At 33.4% G+C, this 26,114-nt stretch overlaps 1 protein-coding gene across 7 annotated transcripts in view; it reads left to right on the top strand.

Annotated features, from left to right (window-relative positions):
• LOC108362728 (embryonic polarity protein dorsal-like) overlaps positions 1–26,114 on the top strand; it is a 117,777-nt gene that overhangs the window by 788 nt on the left and 90,875 nt on the right. For 2 of the 7 annotated variants that reach the window (XM_017615876.1, XM_017615844.1), the window contains exon 1: positions 7,310–7,440. The exons of 1 other annotated variant lie outside the window; for it this stretch is intronic. The gene's annotated coding sequence lies outside the window, so the exon portion shown is untranslated. Of the gene's footprint in view, positions 1–6,911; positions 7,245–7,309; positions 7,441–26,114 lie in introns of those variants that run through there. 4 more of the 7 variants (XM_017615856.1, XR_001847512.1, XM_017615863.1 and 1 more) reach the window with 4 other exon arrangements.

Genomic DNA, 26,114 nt, shown 5'->3' with positions numbered 1-26,114 from the left:
ATCAGCTGTTTTTCTTACTAGCAAATCGTTTATACTAAAAATTCAGTAAAACTTGCACGTTCAGCTGTCATTTTCGCTCTCTCAATTCTCTCTCTTTTGCTGGTTTCTTGCAAGATTTTGCGTACGAAAACGACATCCAGTAAAAACCAGTAGACCTAGTACCGGATTTTACAGGATAGTGTTACTTCAGTGCCCGTGTAAACAAATTTGAAAATTCTTTGCGACTATAATAATAATAGATTTGTGCTTACACATTTGTTAGTGTTTTTTACGTCGGGTTGAACCGGGCTTAAACCCAGGTTCTGCGGAATGTTAGCGCGCACTGCCACCACAGCGGCCGTCTATGATTCCACCACATTAAAGGATCTTCTTTTCTGGGTATAAGGGGTAGCTGTAAATATTTCTCCATCGTTCGGCTATCCTTATCAGTACAAAAACTGGAATCAGTATCAAAGCTGTTGGCGATTTCCTCAAAACATTGCCAAATATCCTGGTCTCGCTCTTGAATAGAACTTTCAGTAGGGTTCGGCCCTTTTCATATGATTCAGCAGGTTTCTCCATGCTAACTGATTTATATTTTCGAATTATTTAGTTCCCCATCTACTCAGTTTTTAGATTTATTGATGTCAGAAAATAAAACGAGTTTTGAAACGTGTGTCACAAAATATTGCAACAATGAAGCCGTACGGGGCGATTCGGGAAGCGAAACGTTATATAACCATGCATATTAGCTCCATTTTCGTCACATTAAAAAAAAATATATCAATCACGCGTTTTTCCTTAGCGGCGTTAATTGCTGTTTATCTTCTGTCTTTGACGTTTCTCCTGTATTTACTATATTATATATTTACTCCGCAGACGGAGAAGTTATCTTTTTAATACAGGATTACATCATAACTTGGATTTCAGAGGAGATCGGATCCGATCGTATATCTGAATCCGGCTCTTATTTTTTACAGGATATCCGGAATCAGGTTTTCCGGCAAAATCTCTATCCGGCACATGCCTAGACAGTACCTACTGCCCACTGAATCTTCTCTTATATTAGAGTTGCTGCTGATGCCACTGACGATACCACCACTATATTAGCTTGATTCCCGTAATGAATGTTGCCAGAACTTTTCAGAGAAGACTAAATGGGCAAAAAATAAAACTAAAAAAAACTGAATCAAAATTTAAGTTATGACTAAGGAAAATAGCTAAATTAACAGATCAAATATTTTTTCGTTATAATAACTTCATAACAACTTATTTTGTACTTAAACAAATTTTTTTCGTAGGATCTCAAAATTAAGGCAGCTTAAGACAAAGTTGTGATTCCATCTCATTGTTCTGTAAACAGTTGAGATTCGGTGTGATATTTAGCCCCATCGCGTGAAAACCAATACTTTAGTAACCCTAATGTACTTACCAAAGAAAAAGTACTCCCACTCTTTACGCGGTGAGTACAACGCGAGAGTACCTTTCCTGGGCAACTTCTCCGCTACGCAATTCCCTATGATATTAATATGGCGCGTTACTCAGATGAGTCTGATCGGGGAAAATTCACTTGCAGACATTCGATTGCTCCTTTAATGCAAGCTCTGCCTCATGCTGGCGTTTTACATGAAAACACCATCCACCGTCACTTTCATCAAGCTTCGACTCAACGGTGTCGTCTTGCAATCCCTAAAGGTAATGTGAGTGTCGAAAGAGCTCAAAAACCAGTCTACCCACGTAGATATCGGACAAAGTCGAAGCCTTTCTTTGTGTTTTCTGACAAGGGAAAATGCTAACACGTGCGATATGTTTGTACTTCATCTTCGCAAAGCGTACTTTTTCGCGCCCCTGAGTAACTATTGAAAGGGTGCGTTTAGATGCAGATGAATTTGAATATTTTGTATACATATTAGAAGTGTATATTTTTTAAATGAGAACTTGCCGAAGTAAAATAACAGGACAGCAGTTGCCTTTGTTTTTCACTCCATACCTAACACAAAAAATCGCCAAGAAACATTTTAACACTATTTAAATTTAATATTTTGAGCAAAAGTAAAAAGCTAATTTTAAGAAACCACTAAGAAAACACCTAAAAGCAAAACAGGATTTTTCCGGCTAAACACAAATAAAAAAGCTAAATCTAGCCGAAAAATAGCTAAAATTCCAACACTGTCCGTAATCGCTGTATAGTACCAATCGTGAGACTACAAAAAAAATGTCGTCCAAATTTTTTATTTTGTACCAATAGCCCAATATAAAAAATGTACAAATGTAACAGTCGTGGCCTTATCAGTTTCCGAATTCCGCTGAATAGCTTGTTATCTGGAGTTCATACAACATTTTCTGAAAGAAAACACACTTAAATTTAAGATTTTTTAAAAAGTGGAGTTAAGCAATTTGTGCAATGAGCGACTCATTTAATAGAAAATTACCATGGAATTTATTTTTGGCATATGTTCCATGAATCAGATCTGTGGAAGTAATGTCTGAACTGACTTCCATGGACCAAAAATCGATCGATGGTAGTACTTACATAGGTATATCACCCTGGAAGTTATTTCGAAACCTCATTTTTAAGTGATTCTATAGAACTAAATCATTTCTTTAAACCAAATTTGATTTTAATGAAATGCTTTAGTAAGTGATGGAAGAAGTAGGCGCACACTTACATATATACAATCTTGTAGAACGAGCTTAACTTCATAAACAGACAGAGTTTGGAGTGACTTCTTAAGGGTTGGCACAATGGATTTAGCTAGGTCGGAAAACTAGTTCATATCGTCACTAGACACATAAAGGCGCGAGCTCAAAAGTTGACGGCGAAAAAAGACGCATAAAAAAACATTAGCGTCAAAGACTCTTAACATACTTCGCCGAAGTTTTTCATAAGCATCTTTTTTCGCAAAATTTTTTTACGCGACTTTTTTTGCCGTCAAAACACTATCACGCCTTTATTCGTGTGATGGTATATTCCACGATCTTAAAGATACCTATAGCCATCGAAAGTACCCTTTCACCCAGCTGTATCACATCTGGTTAAAAATAAAAATAACTATAAAGAAATCGACTTAGCCTATTTTTCTCCTAAACCTTCTTGACGTTTTTAAAACTAGGGTGGGCAATTACAAACTTGTATCTTTCGTCTGGGTACCGACGCGGTCTAATGCTCATACATACAATGTACTCATAATATAAAAAATTACTAAATCACGCATACAAAGTATGTAGTGTAAATTTGTTTATATGTAGGTATATTAGACTGCATCCCTCCCCATACAAAAAAAAAATCGATACTGTTTTTGCACCGGAATTTTAAATTCTATCAAATTTTAAGACCAAAATACTTCTGGAAAATATTAAGATTTACGTGAGCTGGACCGATTTGAAAATACCTCCAAACATTGAGTTTTTTAAGAATAAAAACAGTTTTTTAAGTATATTTTTACAAAAAATTACCTCAGGTGACAAAACAGTTTAAGTCTCAAAAATTTGCATAAAAATTTTTAAAAATGTTCAAGGGAATCATAACAATGAGATTTTTGATGCTTTTTTCAACGACTAGTTTAAAACAACTTGAATAACTCAGACTAAACTTTACTGATTAAGACTAGTGAGGTATCATTGGAAAGGAATTTTCCCACCCTTTTTATTCCGTTGTAAATAAGCTAATTTTTTATTTTAATCTTTATCACACTCTCTTATGGAAACCCGAGGTAGTTGCGCACATTTTGGTACCTTAACTGATTTTCTCTGAGAAATAGTTTATTTACTGCAAACATTTAAAAAAAAGATACTTCTCCGTGAGTTAAAAATTTCGGGATGTTTTTTTCGAGATTTTCGAATATCATGACGATGAGGTAACTCCTTTTTTGCGATAAAGAATGTAAAAAAATATATTTCACCCCAAAAAAATATTGAGGTGTAAATATTGTATGGAATGACCCATATATATTGCAAATTTTCAAGAATATTTAAGCGAAAAATTTGTAAAGGACATTTTCCATACCTATTCGTCCGTATGCACCAAAAAATTTATTCTCTTATAATTCTACAGAATTTTTTCTTTTATATGATACCCTTATTGTTATCCGACATTGCACCGAATTTTTAAATATTTTTTAAATTTCAAAGTCCTTTTAAAAAAAATCCTGGCGTCAGAGAGAACAACTAGGTACGCAGTTTTACTATAATTTCCCCATAGTTTCGCGAATATATTCATTTTTTGTGTGTAACATTTACTGTCGCGCGGTGTTATGATTGCGTTGAAAACATTTTTGAATATTTTTATGTAGGTTTTTAGAGCTTAAACTGTCATGTCATCTGAGGGTTTTTTTTTTAAATCCCTTAAGAAACTATTTTTACTCATTTGCTCAATTGTAAAAAATTCGAAGCAGCGTTACCCAATTTAAGTTTTTTGGTGGAAGGGTTTTCTATCCTAAATTTGGGAATATAAATAAAATAGTTATATTAACATTTACCTTTAAAAATAATTAATATCCTATCTTAAAAACGTTTAAATTTTACATTAAATTCGATAACTACTTGCCAAAATCTTTATTTGTACATTAATACAATTTTAGTGAGCATATTTTAAAATTTGTTTAGTGTCATTATGTCACCTGAATATTTCACAATGTACTGGCGACTGTTACAGTTTTCTATGTCATGACTGTCAGAGAAGTGAGTATTATGCAATTCTAATATATTTCGACAATATCGTTGTTTCTCTGCGTAAAAATAAATATATTTTACTGTTCAATATTGGAGGGGGTGTGAAACAACATTGATGATTTATTGTTAGTATGAAAAAGAGAAACACAATTATCATCTTATTGATCACTAGACCTCTTCTCTTTCAAAAACAAAAGGGGAAATGTTCGGTTATTTATGCAACGGCTTTGAGGTGGGGAGCGGAGACGGAAGGGAAATTCATTGAAAAATTGAATAAAATTAGCATTTTGACAAAGAAAATGTAAGTCCAACTCCGGCTACGCTGACCACAGTATTTTTTACAAAAAGGTCCATATTTTAAACCGAATTTATTCATAAATTTGTATCTAAAAATTTGAAATCTTTATTTTAAACTAACGTTTAATTGTTTGACCACACGTGTGTGCTAAAATTTTTTGCTTTGGGTTCAGCGTTTGGACACACCTAAGCAAATGCTTTTTCTTAAAATTTCATACCTTGTACTCAATTTGTTCAAATAAATTTAAGTGAAAGATATATTTTAAGAAAAAGCAATTGCTCAGTTCTTTTGCATACGGCCCAATAACCCAATATTATTGTACAAGTAAAATACCTTTTGCTTGTTCAAATTTCAATNAAATAAATTTAAGTGAAAGATATATTTTAAGAAAAAGCAATTGCTCAGTTCTTTTGCATACGGCCCAATAACCCAATATTATTGTACAAGTAAAATACCTTTTGCTTGTTCAAATTTCAATTCTAATACTATGTCTCCATTGTGAGATTTAATGAAGATTTAGCCCTCTGACGAGATTTGACGTTAAATCTTTTGAGATTTACCATATAAAATTAAATCTCGAAAGGCAGTAGATTTAAGTTAAATCTCCNTTTTTATATTTTTGTTAGTTTGGGAGGAAAATTAGTAATACATATTTCCAAAACTTTGGTTGTAATAAATTAAGAAAATGTTATTTTAAAAACTAAAAATTTAGAAGAAACGTTTTATATTAATATCAANGCCTATCATAAAAACATGAATTTTCGTATTTTTAGGGATTTTTATATTTTGTTAGTTTGGGAGGAAAATTAGTAATACATATTTCCAAAACTTTGGTTGTAATAAATTAAGAAAATGTTATTTTAAAAACTAAAAATTTAGAAGAAACGTTTTATATTAATATCAAGCAGAGTCTTCTCCGCTTTCTATAAGTCATTTACGCGCTGCGACAAAAAATGTATAAATTTCGGTAATGGTTCTGCTTCGATAACATTGCACCGAACATCCTCTAGAACTCAGTTCGTACCTATTCATGATATGCCAAAGGCCCACGATTGGATTTTCGGTTCCCTCCTATGAATAAGAGAGTTCTACACAAATTTTTCTTCCCGCAAATGTTTTTACCGTTTTGATAATTTTTCTTAAATTCGGGAAAATTATTCGGAATATGGTACCATTCTTTACACATTCCAAACTATATATTACACATACATATTTACCACGAATTAAAAGCCAATAATATTCAGAATTCATATAATGAAATTCCGCTTGGTACCTTCCTTTTATCTGTCTGTATATCAATGTCCGCAACTGTATTTATAAAATCATACATAAGCAAACGTCAAATATTTAAAAATGTGAACGTCAAACATATCTCGTTGTGGTAATGGAGACGGTTGTGATTTAGCAACTGGATTTATTAAATATTAATGGATAAATCTCTCAATGGAGACATAGTATAAGAACACAATGTTAATAAACAAACAAAAAAATAATAAAAAAATGTGGAGGAATTTAGATATTGGGTATGGTAGCACGAAATTTCACAATCTACTTAATTGTCAGGTTGTTAATATGGCGACGAAAAAGTGACCTTCTTTTTTGTATCATGTTTTTACTCATAAAAAGCTCATATTTTTGGAGGTATTTTCAAATCGGTTCAGCTCACGTAAATCTTAATATTTATCTGAAATATTTTGGTGGAAATCTAAAATATAACAAAATTTTGTAATCCCGGCGGAAAAAACGCAACTTTTTTTGATGATGCAGTCTAATGTACATACATATGTACATATTCATACGTATGCCTGGCTTTATGCGTTTTAGCCAGCGAATCTCTGCAGCAGAAAGGGAGGTAATTCAAAACAAGCCGACATCCATACTAGTACACATGTATGTAGATATGTATGTCCATAGTTAATGTCGGCGTTCGGCGCCATCAGATCGCAACTTACCCCAACTAAAGCTCAGTTGGAGACGCGATTTGACGATCGACGGACGGGCGCGATTCAAAGTTTCGAAAGTGAAAATTTTAAGCGTAAAGTTTTAAAATGAATTGAATTGAATACAGCATATGTGTATGCTATAAAATTTTTATTCTACATATGTATGTACATACAAGTGTGTGTGCTATTTGTGTGTGGGCATTGTTTTCACCCGTTACTGGAAAAAAATCAGAAAACCGCGAACGTAAAACAATAAAAATGTTTATCAGGGATTATTTTATATCTCTAAAGTCACGCTCTGAGCATATTTTTGAAAAATGTATACGTATTGAAAATGCGCAAAAAACCAAAATGTGTGTATAAAACAAAATAAAATTAATATAAAATAAAATAAGTTTAATGTGATTAAAATAAAATTTATCAAATTAAACTAAATTAAAATAAACTGGAATAAATCGCTATGTTGCCAACCAATATATTTATTTCTGATCTTACAAATAATTTTGATTGTTTTATAAAGTAACGCGCAAATTCTCGAGTCATAATCAGGTAAGCGTTAAACTGAGGATTCTATTGTAAGAATTGTAGGTGCAAGCATAATTTTTGATGTACTTTGTATGTACATACATATATATAAATATATGTACATGCATACTTACATGTTAGATTAAATAAGTTAACAGTAAAAACAAATATTTTTAAAGCAAGCTTTCTTAATATGAACGAAATCGGTTTACCAAATATATCGACTCTTGCACCACCTAACAGCAACGTTTTTAGTGGAGTTATTCCATTTCATGTAGTTAATATACCTTCCAAATATGATCGGACTATAAATACGGGTTTTTCAAATATCTCGGCTCCTGCGTCACCTATCGAATTTATGTACTCACCTTTCGTACTGCATTGTCATCGGGTTATGAGCCAACTGTGAAGACTAAATTCTCTAGCTTATTGGGAAGTTGGTCAAAAATTGATTGCAAGATACAAACATACATACATACAGAGCAAGTTAAATGAAAGCTTTTAAAAAGCTGAAGTTATTGTTGAAAATTAAATTATAAAACACACAGTCGCCTATTGAATGCGGAAATCAATCTTTCAGATCGCTTCGAGTGCACCAACATCAGCCACAAACACATGTACACACATGCCCAACTACATGAATCAGTACAAATACATATGCATTAAATTACCAGAAAACATATCTACATGCAATCCCAATTTGCCACAGAACGGGGGCGAGTTCGAATCGACGTCGTTACGACGTCGGTCTGGTGTAGTCGTTTGGGTGAATTCGAATGCAAAATCGTTCCGACTTCGTTTTTTCTCATCGAATCGAAGTCGTTACGATGTCGGTTTGGTGAAGTTGGGTGAAATAGGCAAAAAAAGGCACTAGAAATCACAAAACCGAATAATAATCAAAAAATACATTTATTTTAGAAATGCTTATTTTACAAGTAAAAAGAGAAAATCTATGAACTAGTTTCATTATATGAACAATTTGTACTTGTAGTAACATTGAACCACTAGACGAATTTTGAAGTTTTCTGGCAGCATTTTCATTCGCTTTTCGCGAAGAAAAGCCTTGAATGTACTAAACGTGCGCTCGACGTGAGTTGATACAAGTGAGCCCAATTTAAATATGGAACGCTAAAACTTTCATATTATCAGGAATAAGGGCTTTTCCTTGCCCTTTACAATTAAAGGTAGAAAAGCCAAAAAAAGGCAAATATTTTAAAAAAGGCAACATCAAATGTGTATATGTATATGGAATCAGGGAAAGCTAAATCGCGGACATTCTTAATCGGATATGAAATTCGAACGTCGCCAGCGGACAAATTGTTCACCAGAACGAGTGGGAAACGACGTCGTTTGGCAAATTGGTATGCTGCAAGAATGATAGAATACAAGATTGCGCCAATCGAGCTGAGAGCAACTGGGTGTGACGTCACATTATTTTGAGAAGGAGAGTGTAAAGAATAATTTTGAAGAAGAAGAGGAAGAAGAAGAGGAAGAAGCGAACCAGTGGTGCGAAATAGTGATGTAAAACTAGGTAGGATTGTACCTACTCTTCAGCTTCCTAAATTTGAACGTACATTCGGTACAATGACATTATTTTAGGTACATTTGGAACGTAGTAAAATATAGTTTCATGTAAGTCCAAAAGTTGTTACGGTACAGATGGAAGATTTAGTCCACAGAGTGACAAAAATATATGCACATAAAAGTACATGTTTTCTGTTTAGGTACGTGTATCTACTTTTAGGTACAACTTTTCGGCAAATAGGTACAATATGAATATTTAGTATTCATCACAAGTGCTCAAAAATAATAATGTTACGTCAGCGAAAGGGTGGATGCTGTCAAATCGAGAAAGGGAGGATTAGCGGTCCGCGGAAGGCGCCACCTCTGTTTCGCTGCATCGCGGGTATGCTGTAAATATACCCTGCGGGGAATTTGACTCGATTAAATTACCAGAAAACATATCTACACACAATGTCATATTAAAAATACTCTGCAGGAAATTTGGCTAGATTCTCAGCCATTAATTGTATTTGTCCCAGAGACCCGGAATAATAATTATTTCATAGTGGAGCTTTAAAAATTCATCCAAATTTTCGTAAGAATTATAAAAGACTTTGATAATAATTATGTGTGAGAAAATTTGTTTAAGTCATCGATAACTATTATTTTAAGACTTATATAATAAATGATGAATATTTTTAAGTCTTCAAAGACTTATTTTACGACCTATCCTATAAAAGTCTTGTCATAATAATTATGAGTGCGAAAAAATTGTTTAAGTTTTAAAGGACGGGGCTTATTCAGGACCATTTCGGAATTAGTTAGTGACCATTTCGGGCTTACTTGGGGAACAGTTTGGGAAATGTTGGGGAGTAGTTTGGGAATATATTATATATATAGTCCTGAATTTGTCCAAAACTAAGCCCCAACTGGGCCGAAACTACTCCCCAACTATGCCCGAACTAGTCCCCTGCTACTACTGAACTAGTTCGTGCTACAAAAAAGTCAAGAAATACACCCATAACAAAACCTAGTGTAAGTTGTAGGTATGGTCGAGGACAACATGTAAACAGGTTCCGTATAGTTCCTGAACCCTCCATTTTTTATTTATATGTAACAGCAGTTATATTCGTACTTGATGCACTTATCTATTAACAGCCTAACTACTTTTCATCCAATTAAAGGTTAAATTAGTGGTGACATAACCATAACCATATAAAACAGCTGTTCCAAGCAGAGATGCTCAACAAACTATATGAATCGATTTCGTTTTGTTGATGCGCAAAAATAACAGGGTTCGTATTTGCACACACATGTGCAGCACATCCTAACATTTTAAGCTCACACACGTGTGCTGTGCATATAAAAAATTAAAAATTTGCTCACATCACATGTGTGTGCCGTTTGGTAAACAGCACGGGCACATGTGTGTACTTTCTTTTTATTAATGTAAAGCACACGCACATGTGTGCGCTATGCGTAGAGAAACTTATACACTTCGAATTCTAACTCAAATCTTAAAATAATTTTTTAATATGTTTTCTGTCATATAAAAAACAAACAACATCTCACTTTTTATTGAATTGTCTTTCAAAAAATAACGTTTAATAAACAAATTCTTTTAAGAATATATTATGTGCATGTGCATGGGCTGAAATTTGTACAAAAATCGGCTCACACACATGTGCATGTGCTTAATAACAAACAGCACACACTTTTCTGTGAGTAGAGTTTGTTTTCCACTTATGCACACACATGTGTATGAGCAGTGAGTGCAAGTTGAATGTGTTTCTGGCGTGTGTGTGAGCAGAGCATGTGTGTGCAAATACGAACCCTGAAAAATAACTTATCAAAATAAAGGAAACAAAACTCAATAGTTAACGTTGAAACGAAATAAATCATCAATCTTTAACAAAATAAATCTACGAAAAGTTGTTGTATGCCATTGCCCGTTCACTATTAACACCTAGCACCTAAATGCATGCTACAGCTTTAGCATTAACGATTGAATTTCTTTTCGTTAAAAACCAAAATAGAATTATTTTGATAATTACCTAAACGATAAAAAACTGAATCGTTTCAACAGAAACGATTGCTTTTTTTGGTAAACGCTAAAATTAACGTTGCAATGCATCCTTGGTTCCAAGCAACCTTACTGCCAACACTGTATTCGATTAGTGGCGCCACACCATAAAGCCATAGCAATAACCATAGCCATAGGGACCAATTGAATTTTGGTTTTCCACTATAACCATGGTCAGCTGATATCTGAAGTGCGAGTAAGAACGTGTTGCCAGACGTTAAAAAATATACTATTGTTCACAGCCAACGTTTTGACAAAAGTGTAGAATATGAACCATTTAGCTATGCAAAAGCCATGTGACTTGATAGAACTTCTCACGTTGATTTTAACTGTACCAAAATTATTTGGTGCAAAAATATAAAGAAGATATATGAGGTTAAATTAAAATGTTTTGACTCTTTTAAATATTAACCCCGTATGAACTACATAACCGATTCAAAAACTTATGATGACAACCTAAACCCAATTAATTTATATTTCAGCTGAAGTACATAACTTATATGCTTTTTTAAATATTTAATCCAAAAATACTAAAAAACGAACAAAAAATTGTATATTTTTCATAAAATGACATTTTTAACAAAATTTCGTAATTAATGAGAAAGAATTTATATTATTGTTAGTACCTTTAATTTGATGTACATATTTGATTATGATCTGGTGTTGAGTTTTAAGAATTTAGTAATAGTGAAAGAAGTTCTGCGCAAATATCCTACGGTATTACACATTTTCCGAATCTTGTTCCGCGTCTAGCAACACCGGCATTGTTGACTACGAGAAATCAGCCCTTTATGGTTATGATACCTATAATCATGATGGATAATGTGGTTACGGTTGGGGTAATGGCTATGACTAGGGATGTTGCGAATGTGGAATTTTTGACATCCGCGGATGCGAATGCGGATGTCAAGTATTTTTAAGAAACAATTACAATCTAGCATAATGCAGAGATCATTGTTTAAACAGCGCTTACAAGCCAAACCAGATGTGTCAGGTTTTCTAAAGCCCTTCAAAAAGAATTATTCATTCTCATTCCATTGGCTGTTTCAGAATTTGGGGAATCTGTAACTTCATGAGTGTTTTTCGATTTTAGTTTCTGTTATTTTTAATAGTTCCTTCTGCGACTGGTTTGAAAAATTTATGCTTATAGCGCGCTAAATAGGTGGATATGGAAAATAAATTCGTATTTTCCAGGAATGAAAATTTTGAACAAAATTCTGTTATCAAAGTCGTGGCTGCCAGCCGAATCGGATCGGTATATTGTTACTTAAAAAAAAAAAACCCTGTTTTTTATAAGCATTTGAATCTCAGATAGCTATGTAATTTTTATCTTATTAAAGGTCAGACCTATAGGTTTTTAATTATTTGAGCATCGATTCTCTTTATAGCCAGACATTTATCATTTCTGCTGGAAAGAAGGAACAATTTTACCACAGAAGTTTTTTAGCCAAGGATCCAATGTATATCCCTATGAAAAAAATATTGCCCGACAAGTAAACAAAGGTACTGTTTTTAAAATTTTTGCTAAAAATAAATTTCCCAAAGAGCCCCATTTGAAATTATTGAAACGAATATATGTAACATCAAAGGCAAATCACGAAAATTTGGTTAAGAATTACAGTGCACACTTTCTTCTTTTGTGCCTAGTAGGATTTTTTAAGATTGTCAAAAAAAAATCATAATAAAGAAAGAAAGCAATGCAGGCACATAAAAAAAATTGTTAAAAAGCCTATGTTCTCTTTGACGTACGTCAAAGGTCAAGTAAAAGATGGATCTTGTATGACTGTCCATTGATAGCTCGGCTATATAGCTTAAGAAATAATATGTTTAAAGACATTTTTATCAAAGTTGATAAATATGGCATTTGACCAGTTTTGTTACACAAATACTCCCACGACCACAGGCAAAAATATGGGCTAGAATTTGTCCTTTTTANGAGTGTTTTTCGATTTTAGTTTCTGTTATTTTTAATAGTTCCTTCTGCGACTGGTTTGAAAAATTTATGCTTATAGCGCGCTAAATAGGTGGATATGGAAAATAAATTCGTATTTTCCAGGAATGAAAATTTTGAACAAAATTCTGTTATCAAAGTCGTGGCTGCCAGCCGAATCGGATCGGTATATTGTTACTTAAAAAAAAAAAAACCCTGTTTTTTATAAGCATTTGAATCTCAGATAGCTATGTAATTTTTATCTTATTAAAGGTCAGACCTATAGGTTTTTAATTATTTGAGCATCGATTCTCTTTATAGCCAGACATTTATCATTTCTGCTGGAAAGAAGGAACAATTTTACCACAGAAGTTTTTTAGCCAAGGATCCAATGTATATCCCTATGAAAAAAATATTGCCCGACAAGTAAACAAAGGTACTGTTTTTAAAATTTTTGCTAAAAATAAATTTCCCAAAGAGCCCCATTTGAAATTATTGAAACGAATATATGTAACATCAAAGGCAAATCACGAAAATTTGGTTAAGAATTACAGTGCACACTTTCTTCTTTTGTGCCTAGTAGGATTTTTTAAGATTGTCAAAAAAAAATCATAATAAAGAAAGAAAGCAATGCAGGCACATAAAAAAAATTGTTAAAAAGCCTATGTTCTCTTTGACGTACGTCAAAGGTCAAGTAAAAGATGGATCTTGTATGACTGTCCATTGATAGCTCGGCTATATAGCTTAAGAAATAATATGTTTAAAGACATTTTTATCAAAGTTGATAAATATGGCATTTGACCAGTTTTGTTACACAAATACTCCCACGACCACAGGCAAAAATATGGGCTAGAATTTGTCCTTTTTATTTGCCATATATACGTTTTGTCGGTGCACTTGCACAACATTCGCATTCGCAAAAGCTCCGCATTGATTATTGCGAATGAGAAAGCGAATGCGAATGTTAAAATTAATGCGAAAGCTCCGCAGTTGCGGATGCGAATGCGAATATTCGCAACAACCCTGGTTATGACTATGGCGTAATGGTATGTCACCACCAATTTAACCTTAAAACCGCCCATGTCTTAAAAAGAGAATTTATAAACCTTTAAAATGATGTATGTATATACATACATTCGGATTGAAGTAATTTATTGAACCTATTGCTTATATTGAATCTAACTTTGTAACAAGGTTCAAGGTTCTTCAAAATATTTTCAAAGCACAACCTCTTTCGCCTGACATCGATTTCAGGATATACATTTAAATTTTCGGCCTTTATTTAAGTTGAACTTGCTTTTTGAAACAGGTGGCAACCCTCCTACATATAATAAAGAAATAAAGCCTTTTCAAAACCATTTCGATCGATACTCATAGTGTAATAATTGATTTAATAGTTTGAACTTAATTTTTTTTATCAGGTAGCAACATTTTTGAAAAAATAAGAAGTTATTGCACGCCCACTGGCCAAGCTTTTTAATTTGATACCGCATTTTGTAAAATAGAACGAACGGTACAGATCTGATAAGACGAAAAAATTTAGCGTACTGTGCATTCATATGTACATATGTATGTATTTACATCTTATATCTTATATATGTATATATACAATAATAGCCGTTTTCGTTGTTCGTTCGAGTTAAGTACTCAAAAACCACTGGATAGATTCCAGTCAAAAATTCAGAGGTTGTACCTTGCATATATGGTCCTATTATAGGCTACTAGAAAACTCGGTAGGTGGCGCTGGGGTCGAGTTATCCATATTTTAGTATTTATGAACCGATTTCGTTGAAATTCAATACGTAAGCTACCTGTATGATGAAAAATTCGTTTCTTGAAAATGGACCCGCTGGAGTTTAGGTATTTAGAACATCCGTGTTTTGAATAAAAATCTAATTGAAATTTATTGTGCATATTTATTTCATGACAAGCAATAGTTTTGCAGAAAAAGGACCTTATGGATGGCGCTGCAGCCGAAATATATGAAACCCACACGGGGTTCTGTCTGCTTTGGCATGCGTTTAAGTATGCATATAAAGACCGCAACGTTGTGTAAGCGCACCCTTGTTTGAAGTCCTCATACACCCTAAATGCGATCTTGCATCTACCTCCGATTGACGAAATTGCTCGGGGCGGCCGTTTTTACAGGAGCAAGACTCAATGAAACCAGTTCATAAATATTAAGACTAATTGTAAAAGTGGCGAATATCAATTGCTTCATTTGAACGATATTCAAGAGATCACACGATTAATTTAGCCAATGTACGGGAAAACTTTTTATCCTGTGGGACAGCGAGGATTCTTGGCCGTCCTATAACTGAAAACGCTCATCTGTGCTCTTGAGTTTCCTTATAAGGACTTCTATTGGCTTACATGGTACATCGGGCCAATGCTGAAGTTACAAGATCATAGAAGGATATTACGCACGCTTGGCAGAGATCTCACAGGTGAAAATAAGAGCATTGGTAAAACTTATGACATCGAAAGGGACTAGTATTCCATATGGTATCACAGCGCTACTATTCTTGGCCTATGTGTGAGGAGGATTCTGCTCTTTAGTGGTTTCAATTTAAACTAAAAATGTTTACTTTACAGACCACTTTTGCTTTTAAACGCTATTTTTGTATTGGCCAACGCAAAATATCTTATCAGGCGCCGCGAAGCAAGCGGGCATTGCTAGTTAGCTCATAAATTAGCGATCATTCATATACATATATCGCTAGCTTAGATTAAAAAAATTGCTTAGTTAACTTTTAATGCAAACTCTTATTTTCGATCCGAAAAAGATAAAAGTACTTGTTCAATTTTTCTCATTTATAATGAAAGGAAAATTTGCTAACAGGCTAACCTAATATTCGCGGCTTGCGTTTTGGTACGCATGCCGTCGAATTTGTTTTTTTGCGTCACCCGAAATTGGCTTGCGTGCGATTGCATTTGATTTCATTGAGCGAAACGTCAAATAAAAATGTCACGCAGAACAAAAATTGGAAATTGAGTTAGCTTCATACGCACGCCGTTCAATTTCGGTTGATCCCATACAAGTTGCATGCGCATGAGAAATTTTTGACAATAAATTGGTTAGCCTGTAAGTCCAAAAGAGGCACTGAAAACCCGGTAAGGCCAAAATAATACGAAAGTTTTTAATACAGATCGAATCCTTCTGTTTCGAATATAGTTTGCGTGGCTTTAAACACGCAAAATGCTGTACATATTCAAAGTTTTGCGAATGGGTACAAGAAGCTTTCTTCCTCTCCTGCAAAAAATGGACTTAGTCACTTTTCACTCTAGGCTAGCGAATTTCGAATTACTTACGGCGTTTTCGTTTCTAAAAAAATTTCGCCTTCTCATTGGCTTTTCCTAGTAGTTGTGCGTAGAGGGTACCTACTAAGAAGGCAATATTTTTCGGTGGAAAGAAAACACCATTACTGTTTAAAAAAGTCTGCAGCAGTTTGTTTGAATTCATTTAGACAAAAGCCTAGAAAACGCTTTCGAATAAAATACCTGCCTAGTTAGAACTTTGAAGCACTTAAAGCAAGTGAAGCAAAGCAGCCATTGTTCGGCCTTCATATGTTCGTTTTAGAATATTTCATACAATTTTTGACAGTTTTGAAAGCAAAGCAAGCCCGCATTGTGCCAGTACCTTTACCATGATACAAAAAAGAAGATAGTTCCATTGCCACCTTTTCGTCGTCATATTAACAACCTGACAATTAAGTAGATTGTGACATTTCGTGCTACCGTATCCAATATCTAAAATCCTCCAAATCTTGTTAAGTATTCATTTTTTGTTTATTTAAAAACATTTTGTTCACAGAGCGTGTGTGAATCGGCAACAAAGTTCGCGTCGAGTAAATTTTTGACAACTATGAGGTGAATAAAATTTCAGTAGCTCATGAGGCTAGTGAAATTTTTGACAAATGCATAGAAAATTTTGACAATTGCTAAGATTGTTGATGTGTGTAATTTTTCGTTAAATAAAAGCTTAAATTGATGAATTGCAATCAACGATGGTAGATGTTTTCTTAAAATATTAATTTCACTTCAATTTGTAATATTTTATTCAGCATAAATCTGCGGTTATCAAAAATTTACTGCTGTCAAAAAATATTTCATTTCACACAGCAGATTGGCAAAACTGTCTCACCATAGTAAAAGTATTATTCAACAGCTTTCCCCATAGAACTTTGTTACCGATTCACACACGCCCTTAGAGCGTGTGTGAATCGATAACAAAGTTCGCGGCGAGTAAATTTTTGAAAACTATGAGGTCAATAAAATTTCACTAGCTCATGAGGCTAGTGAAATTTTTGACAAATGCATGAAAAATTTTTACAATCGCATAGATTGTTGATGTGTGTAATTTTTCGTTAAATAAAAGCTTAAGCTGATGAATTGCAATCAACGATGGTAGATGTTTTCTTAAAATATTAATTTCACTTCAATTTTTAATATTTTATTCCGCATAAATCTGCGGTTATCAAAAATTTACTGCTGTCAAAAAATATTTCATTTCACACAGCAGGTTGGCAAAATTGTCTCACCATAGTAAAAATATTATTCAATAGCTTTCCCCATAGATCTTTGTTACCGATTCACACACGCCCTTAGAATCGAAATTTGAACAAGCAAAAGGTATTTTGTTGGGTACGGCTAGGTTACTTGTACAATAATTTTGTGTTATTGTGTCCAAACGCTTAACCCAAAGCAACAAATTTTACACACACACGTGTGGTCAAACAATTAAGCGTTAGTTTAAAATAAAGATTTCAAATTTTCAGATGTAAATTTATGAATAACTTCGGTTTGAAATATGGATCTTTTTGTAAAAAATACTGTGGTCAGCGTAGCCGGACTGATGAGTGTTATTTTTTCTAAGCGCTGCCGAAAGCCTACGAGTTTACATTCTCCCTGTCAAAATGATGATTACATCCCATTTTTCAATTTGTAAACAAACTGAAATTCATTTTGCCTCCATGGAAGAAAAAAGGAAAGTGAACGTTCAATATTCGCCAGGAACATTTCTAGAAGTAAAAACTAGTTGGCACTATCATAAAGTCACATAGCAGGCAGCCAAAAAGCATATATATACCTAAACTCGAAAAATGCAATTTTGTTTGTCTACAAAAATTGCAACCATATGTTTTCGTGATGGATAATTTTTGCTGCCTAAAATTAGTTGCGTTCGACAAGTCAAAAATTGGTAATAGTTTTTCCAAATTTTTACTGGATGGCGTTCGATAACGACAAAAAAAAATATCCAACACACAAAAGAAAGAGAGCGAGCGTTCATTTTGATGCAAGAGAAGCGTTCATTTTGTACTGGCAAAATAATTGCGAACTAATATGAAAAAGCTTCTTATAAAATCCGCATGCCATTCGGAGGCGGCGGAAAAGTGTAGGTCCCTCCATTTTGTGTATCAACACCAAGAAGAACACCAGAAATTGTAAGTGTAAGCGCCAAAATATTATTAATATTTTTGTATGTTTGTTTAAATGTAAGCACTACGATTAAAATTTGCAAATCGTTATACGCTTCTTGCATGTTCAAAATCAGACTTTTATTGAAAGTCATAAATACAAATCTTTGTGATATGTATATGTATGTATTAATATTAAAGGGTGTCCGGTGGCAGAATTGGGTTTTAGATTTACAGTTTCTCCCTAACCGCTGAGCGTATCGGCGGGGTGGGGATAGCGTAAGCTTCGTCATTCGTGCGAGTTATTTAATAACGATGTCTCAGTGGACGGGTAAGCATCATGCGTTCGCAATCGAAGCGTATTTCAAGGTCAATGATTAGTGTGCAACTGCTCGTCGTAGATTTTGTCCACGGTACAATATTCGACGTTTTCCCCTGCGACGACCCCTTCGACGACCCCTTCGACGATCTTACCCCTATGGATTTTTTCGGTGGGCATACCTCAAAAGTAAAGTCTACGAAAAAAACCCAGCGACCATCTCAGCACTAAAAAATATCGTTCGTGAGGTTAATTGTATCCCAACATCACTTCTGCAGCGAGTGGCTCGGAGTACGGAGGCCAGATTTGAAGAGTGTATCCAACGTAACGGTCAACATTTTTAGAGGAATAATTAAAAAAAAAACAAAATCCGCACTTGTCTTCTTTGTAATAGTTATTGAAATAAACGTATATCATTAGTAATTCATTTTTAATTTAGCTTTTAATTCCTAATTCTGCCACCGGACACCCTGTATATATATATATATGTAGGTAGGCAAATAAACTTAGCCATTGATTATATGCATACATATGAAAATATGTATTGTGTATAATATGATATATTCGTACTACAACGATTACGTGCTACCGCTGTATGCATGTACATATTAGTAACAATTTTATATAGCTTTTCCGTGTTATTTGTCGACTTGCCTTTAGCAAGTTTTTGATTTGTGATGCTACTGGTCGCGATTGTTCGTACTATATGGTGCTCGAAAGCAATAAAAATGATTAAGGGAACTCAGTTAAAAATTTAAAATTTCAGTTGAGGTAGATCGGGGGACTACGAAACACGGGGCGTTGAGCGAAATATTCATAGAACGGAATTGATAAGTGAGACATCTACAAACGACCGTTCTCACGCACGCCTTGTATCTTTATTATGATATAACACTCGAAGCGTTGAACATGAGTGAAATATGTATGTATATATGTAATTTTTCGAGATCAGTTCTAAAAATAAATTTCTAGATACAATTGAGATTTTAGTACGGAATGATATGAATGATGATGAATTCTGCATCGCATAGTTAAAAAATTATTTCCCAAATATTTATGTACAGTTAATTTCAATGGGCTCTGAAAATTTAAATTTTTTCTTTTTGTGTACGCATAGTGATATTCATGATACATCCTTGTTTATACCGACACATAAAACGCTTTGACCTAGTTCGCTGTGATTCAAAATGGAGGCATAAACCAAATTTCAATACGCTCAGAAATGCAAAGGTGTATTGACTCGATTTTGTTTTCAAATCGGTGTTTTACTTCTCACATCGCACAGTGCCGCCTAAGTGGGCAAAAATCTAAAATTCTTTGTCTACAATGTGAACGCGTTTGGTATTTTTGGAAAGGTAATTTATCCACTAAAAATAATTAAATAGAAATTTCCCTATAAAATGAATTACATGCCACCAGGAAGCCACTAAAGTCGACAAATTTTATACTAAGAATGTTAATAAGAGCATAGCCATGCGTAAGCTCTTCACCAAAACAATAAAATGTAAATAAAAATAAAATGTTGGTTTGACTTTTTTTATTTCTAAATAGATAGTAGAGAGCTACAAGATTAAAAAATTTGGAATAAAATTAAACCCAAGGTGTCCCTGCGGTATTCCAGAAAAACAATTTTTTTATCAAAATTTCAAAAAACGGTAAATTTTAATGGAATGAATAAAAAATATATTTGAAAATATGTTATTTTTTATTATTTTATTAAATTGTATGAGTTTTTAGCTTTCGAAAAAAGAAATAAAAAACCTGCTAATTTTTTGCACATTTTTAAGTAGTGCGTTTTTTGCTAATGCATAAAATCATTTTTTCATTTTTTGTCAATGCCATCAGAGGTTTTAGTTTGCAAATATTACGAAGAGGATTGCCACCTGTTTGTAAAGTCGAATTTAGTTAAACTGAAATAATAATTGTGTCAAACCCAAGGTTTACGACATGTATTTGTTATTTTATTACAAATACATACATTGCCAATCAATGATTTGTTCTGATTACATTCATTTTAAATTACTGGACTCGTAAATTAACTAAGGAATGTTTTAGTCTTCAGTTATTTCTTTCTTAATATGCCTAATTGTTTGTTTTTTCTGATACCCATATTGATATACATATTTCAGTTACCCTATTTCCTTAATTAAAGTGAATTTAATTTTTTTAACATGTGGCAAACCTTCTACGTGTCGTTTAAAACTAAATCATTCAAAACCATTTCAATTGATACCCATATTGTACTATCTCATTTACATTCTCAGTTAATTCAACTTTAATAATGTTAATAAAATTTGTAACAGGTGGCAACCCTTTTCAAAAAAATAAAACTTTATTGCACATCTACAGGCCAGTCTCTGAATTGAGCATTCTCAATTTTACTAAGAAGCGATTTTTCAGTTAAATCCGTCCATAATTATATTTTTGCCCACATTTCATATGGAAGGGAAGCACTGTGTATCTGTTAAAAAACAGGTATAAATACATCACTCATTTGACGCGAAGTGAAAAAAGCTGATTTTCTTCATACAGCCCGTTTTAAATTGGAATTGTCTATACATAGTATAAAGGAACTACTGAACGGATTTTGACGAGATTTTCTCTAATATATTTTTTTAATTTAGAATTTAAATGGGGTTGCCACCTGTTAAGACAATCACTATATTCAATGCTAATAAGCGTAGGCGTCAGTTCTGCACCGTCACTGTCAATTGAAAAGACTTAGCCTCTGGATGTGTAATAATATATTATTTTCCTGGGTAGGGCTGCCACCTGTTAAAAAACTATAAGATCTTCACCGTTCTCTGGATAAAAAAATTAGATACCAAATGGAAGAGCATGGCCTTTGCGTGTACAATAACTTTAATTTTTTTGAGTAGGGTTGCCACCTATTTAAAATTACTATCTTATTCTTATACGTAGTATAAAGCAAAGCCAAGATTTTTTTACCACGCTAATTTCGAAAGCTACTGAAGGGATTTGGATGAGATTTTGTTTTGTATATTCTGTATCGATAGAAGTATTATATTTAGTGCTTAGCCTTTCTATAGGGTTGCCATCTGTCTAAAAACTTATAAGATCCTTGCGTTGAGTTATAAGATCTTCACCGTTCGTCGGACTAAAAAATTAGATACCAAGTGAAAGCATATGGTCTCCGGATGTGCAAAATGCATTAATTATTTTTTAGTGGGGTTGCCACCTATTTAAAAATAACCACATTTTTATTAATTATATACATCAGATTTTCACAGTTCATTCAATTAAAAAAAAAAAACAAGCGAAAGGATATGATCCTCAGATGTGCAATGCTTTAATTTTTTTTTAGAGGGGTTGCCACCTATTAAAAAATTGCAACCTTACATATAATACGTGAATGCATTTTTTATTAATTACATCAGATTTGCGCAATAAGGTTTTATATTTTCGAAGAGGGTTGCCACCTGTACGAAAAACTATCAAGAATTGGGCTGTTCGTTGGACTAAATAGTGAGTTGTTAAAAGAGAGGACTTGGCCTCCAGGTGTGCAATACGGTTTTATTTTTTTTAATATAGTTGCCGCCTGTCTAAAAAAATGTTTAAGATCCACACCGTTCGTTGCCTTAAAAACATAAGATGTCAAATGAAACGGCTTGGCCATTAGGTGTGCAATAAGGCTTTATTTTTTAATAGGGTTGCCACTTGCCGCGTATATGTACTTACTTATGTACACATTCAGCGCGTGGCAAAGCCTCGCGCATACGAGGCCAGCTAGTTATTATAATAAATTTGAATTATTGTTCGCTTCCATTTCGGTCATCCGCGCAAATTAATTATTAAAGAAATATCCAAAGAAAACAACGAATTTTGTTTACTTTTGAATACGGTTTCAGCGAGGGCGCTATAAACTTTTGAAAGAAAAATGTGTTGAGTCAAATCGGTTTATTGTAAATGCGGTTCTTACATTGGTATAAACAAGGTAACAATAATTTTTAGAAGGTAGTTTCACTTCAAAAATCTTAACATATGGGTAAGGGTCTGATTATGCATACTTCGCATAACTTCACACAACCATTTGTACCAGTGCAATAAAAATGTAACTTAAGAAAATGTGAAGCATAATCTAAACTCATCAGATCGCTAAGTTTTTAAAAGTTCTGCTAATTTCTGGGTAATGGAAAACATACAAATTAGGTACAAAGTACATAAAATTACAGTTTGAAGTTTATGCGAAGTTGTGCGAAGTTATGCGAAGTATGCATAATCAGACCATAAGACTTCCTCAAGTGGGCCCCGAGTTTACCAAGATTAATATTTTTCAGTGATATTCAGGCAGCACCGAGTTTTGTAGTCGAAAAGTACATTGTGTACTGTAGTGTAGTGTAGTGTTTTGGAAATTTTTATTTTTCTTTGAAAGTAATTGTCCGAATGAAACAATGTTATGGGTGCAGACTAAAAAAAACATTAAACTATACAACAAAATTATTTGCGTTACAAAAATATTTTTTTTTTTGCTTTTCAATAATTTTTTTATGAACAATTTAAACAATTTCTGCTCCTCGTGGACGAAAATTTTTAACAATAACTTATGTAATAAACATTTCTGTATTTATCAATGAAAAAATGCGTGTATTTCGATATAGTTTGGTCGGAACGAATTTTTATTTGCCAGCGTGCTGGAAGATACTTCGATAGATAATAGATAAATAAAGCTTATTAAATACAAATTATTAATTCTTTAGGTTATTGGTGTTGCCACAACTTTAAATCTTTAAGTCGCAAGCTTCTTTGTAGGACTGTTTATGTGTGTGTTTTCAATGAAAATCTTTCATCTTATGTACATGTATGGATATAAATGTGTTTTTGAACGTAGACTCCAATAATTCGAATTCTATTTTACTGAAATCTTAATATGAATTATTAAGAAATCGACAAATTGAAATTTGCAAGACTTTTAATAAATTTTCAGCAATATATGTAAATGGCTATATTTATAAACACAATAATGCAAAATATCACTCTCTTTTAAATCAAACTCCAAATTGAACTCATTTATCTTGTATGGTTGTAAAATTAAAGAGACTGATGGTTTGCATATCTGCGTTAATGAATTCAGCCACCATTTAAAAAATTCGCCATTTAAAAAGGTCGATGTATCGATACATCGATGTTGCTAGCCCAAAAACATCGAAACATCGATGTGCGTAAACATCGATGTTTTTCCAGCACTAATACACAACCTTCTTTTTCTTTATTGGCGCTGTAACCGCCTAACCGATTTTGGCCGAATCCAAAACAGCACGCCAGTCATTTCTCTTCTGTGCTAACTGACGCCAATAGGAAATGCCAAGTGAAGCCAAGTCCATCTCCAACACAGAGGAGGCCTTCCTCTTCCTCTGTTATCAGCATCGCGGTCCACGTTGAATACTTTCAGAGCAGGAGCGTTTCTGTCCATTTGAACGACATGGCCGCTGAATTTTAGTTCGCTACACTATGTCTATATCGTTGTAAAGCTCATACAGCCATCGTTAAATCAGGTATTCGCCATCGCAAACGCGTCAGATGTTTTCATTGGGCCTCCGCACACTGGACTGCTCAGTTCTAGGGATGGGTAGTGGGGGGTTGAAATTCGATTTTTTCCGAATTTCGAACATTGCCCAACCATTCGATTATTCGATTCGAAATTTGGTGGTGCAAATTCGATTTACTTCGAATTTTTTCGAATTTTCAAAAAAAAAATTCTGAAAATTTAAAAGTTTGTTTGTAAGAATGACAACTCAAATCGAAAAGTGATTCAGATGAACTTATATTAATATGATTAACTATCCATATCGCTCTTTTTTGCTTCACAACCAAAAAAAATACAATTTTTTTTTCAAAAAAATATCTAAAAAAATCCAAAAATTTGGCAAATGTAGCATATTGAAACTAATTTTTTGGGGCGTATAACATGATTTCATTTATTTTTCTTGCTTTAAAAAAAAACAAAGAAATTGTTGCATACTTCACGTTACATACATATGCAATCATACGTATGTTTATTAAAAAAGTCTTACATTTAATGACAACGTATGATTTTGCGTTTTAAAGCGAGATCTTTAAGTAAACAATTAACAAAATAGAAAATAGGGCATGTAGAGTTCTACCCAGTCACATTTTTGGTTTGTCCATAGCTAAACGGCCGGTAATTTTGACTCATGCAAAATATTTCACTTCACATTTGACATCAGTGTTGGAAAATGGAATGTCAATCACCTGCCACAAAAAATTTTACGACAGCCTTTGACATGCACTGCGATATCTACATTTGGTCAGTTGTTATAATTATTTGACACCAAGTGAACAGCTGCTATTTAAAGCAGTTTTTGATGTCAGTTATTTCGACATAATGAAAACCAGACATTAAATAAAGTTTTAAGATCATAAAGCATCTGAAATATTATTTATTTTTTATGAATTTATTTGTATAGCTGGGATGTGTAACTATAAATACATTTCACTGTGAGTTAATACGTACATTTAGGGTGACGTGCATTAATGTCAATCGAATTAATGCCGCTGACATTAATACACAATTGAAAAGTGAATATTAATGTCATTAACATTATTGCACGTCACCACATTTATCGAAGTTCCAATTATTCCATTTTCTTGTATAGTTTTAATTCATTCGCTGCATCAAAAATATCGATTTTTATACAGGATACATCGATATTTTGTTGCCTCAGATCGAAAAAACTTCGATGTATTTTATAGACTTGCAGCCCTAATGCAAATATGGTGCCACACACAGAGATGCCAAATTTTGTCAGAAGAGGAAAGAAGAAGACGAAATTCGATTTTTTCTAGAAAAATTTGATTTTATCCGAATTTCTGCACCACGAAGTTCGATTTCAAAAATTCGTCATTTTAGAGCTAAAGATCGATTAAAATTCGAATCTCGAAGCTTCGAATATCGAATTTACCCATCCCTACTCAGTCCGCCTAAAACCGGTTTTGTGTGGATAAGAGGGGGATGAGAGTTCGAGTTTACCTCGCTCATTTCAGTCCGCGCAAATCGCGGATTGACGGTGGACTGACACGCACACATAGACAACATGTTTTCTATTTCGTTTTGTTTGCATGCAGTGTTGCCAGAACTTTTTGGACCAACCGGCTAAATTAGCAAAAAAAACGGCTAAACTGTTTCACCTAAAAATTTCACATGTTTTATTTAAATAAATCGGAAGTAGAAAGACTAGTTCTTGGATAGAAATTGCTAATTCAAGCTGGAAAAAAAATTTGTCAGCAAGAATTTGCAGTTAGGAAAAACATATAATTGTGGCACATGGTTGAATTTCTTGTCGACGATAATTTGAATAAACAAGTTCGTTAAATTTAAAAATTTACAATTTGAGCGATTTTAAAATGAAAAATGTAAGTAAATACTTATTTACTTAATTAATTTAGTTAATTCCAATGCTTTGAAAG

The sequence above is a fragment of the Rhagoletis zephyria genome, unplaced genomic scaffold (genome assembly GCF_001687245.7).
Source record: "Rhagoletis zephyria isolate East Lansing unplaced genomic scaffold, Rhagoletis_zephyria_1.1 Rzeph_scaffold_00024, whole genome shotgun sequence".
NCBI lineage: Eukaryota > Metazoa > Arthropoda > Insecta > Diptera > Tephritidae > Rhagoletis > Rhagoletis zephyria.
The sequence above is the reverse complement of the archived record's forward strand: the minus strand, read 5'-3'. Positions and strand labels throughout refer to the sequence as shown.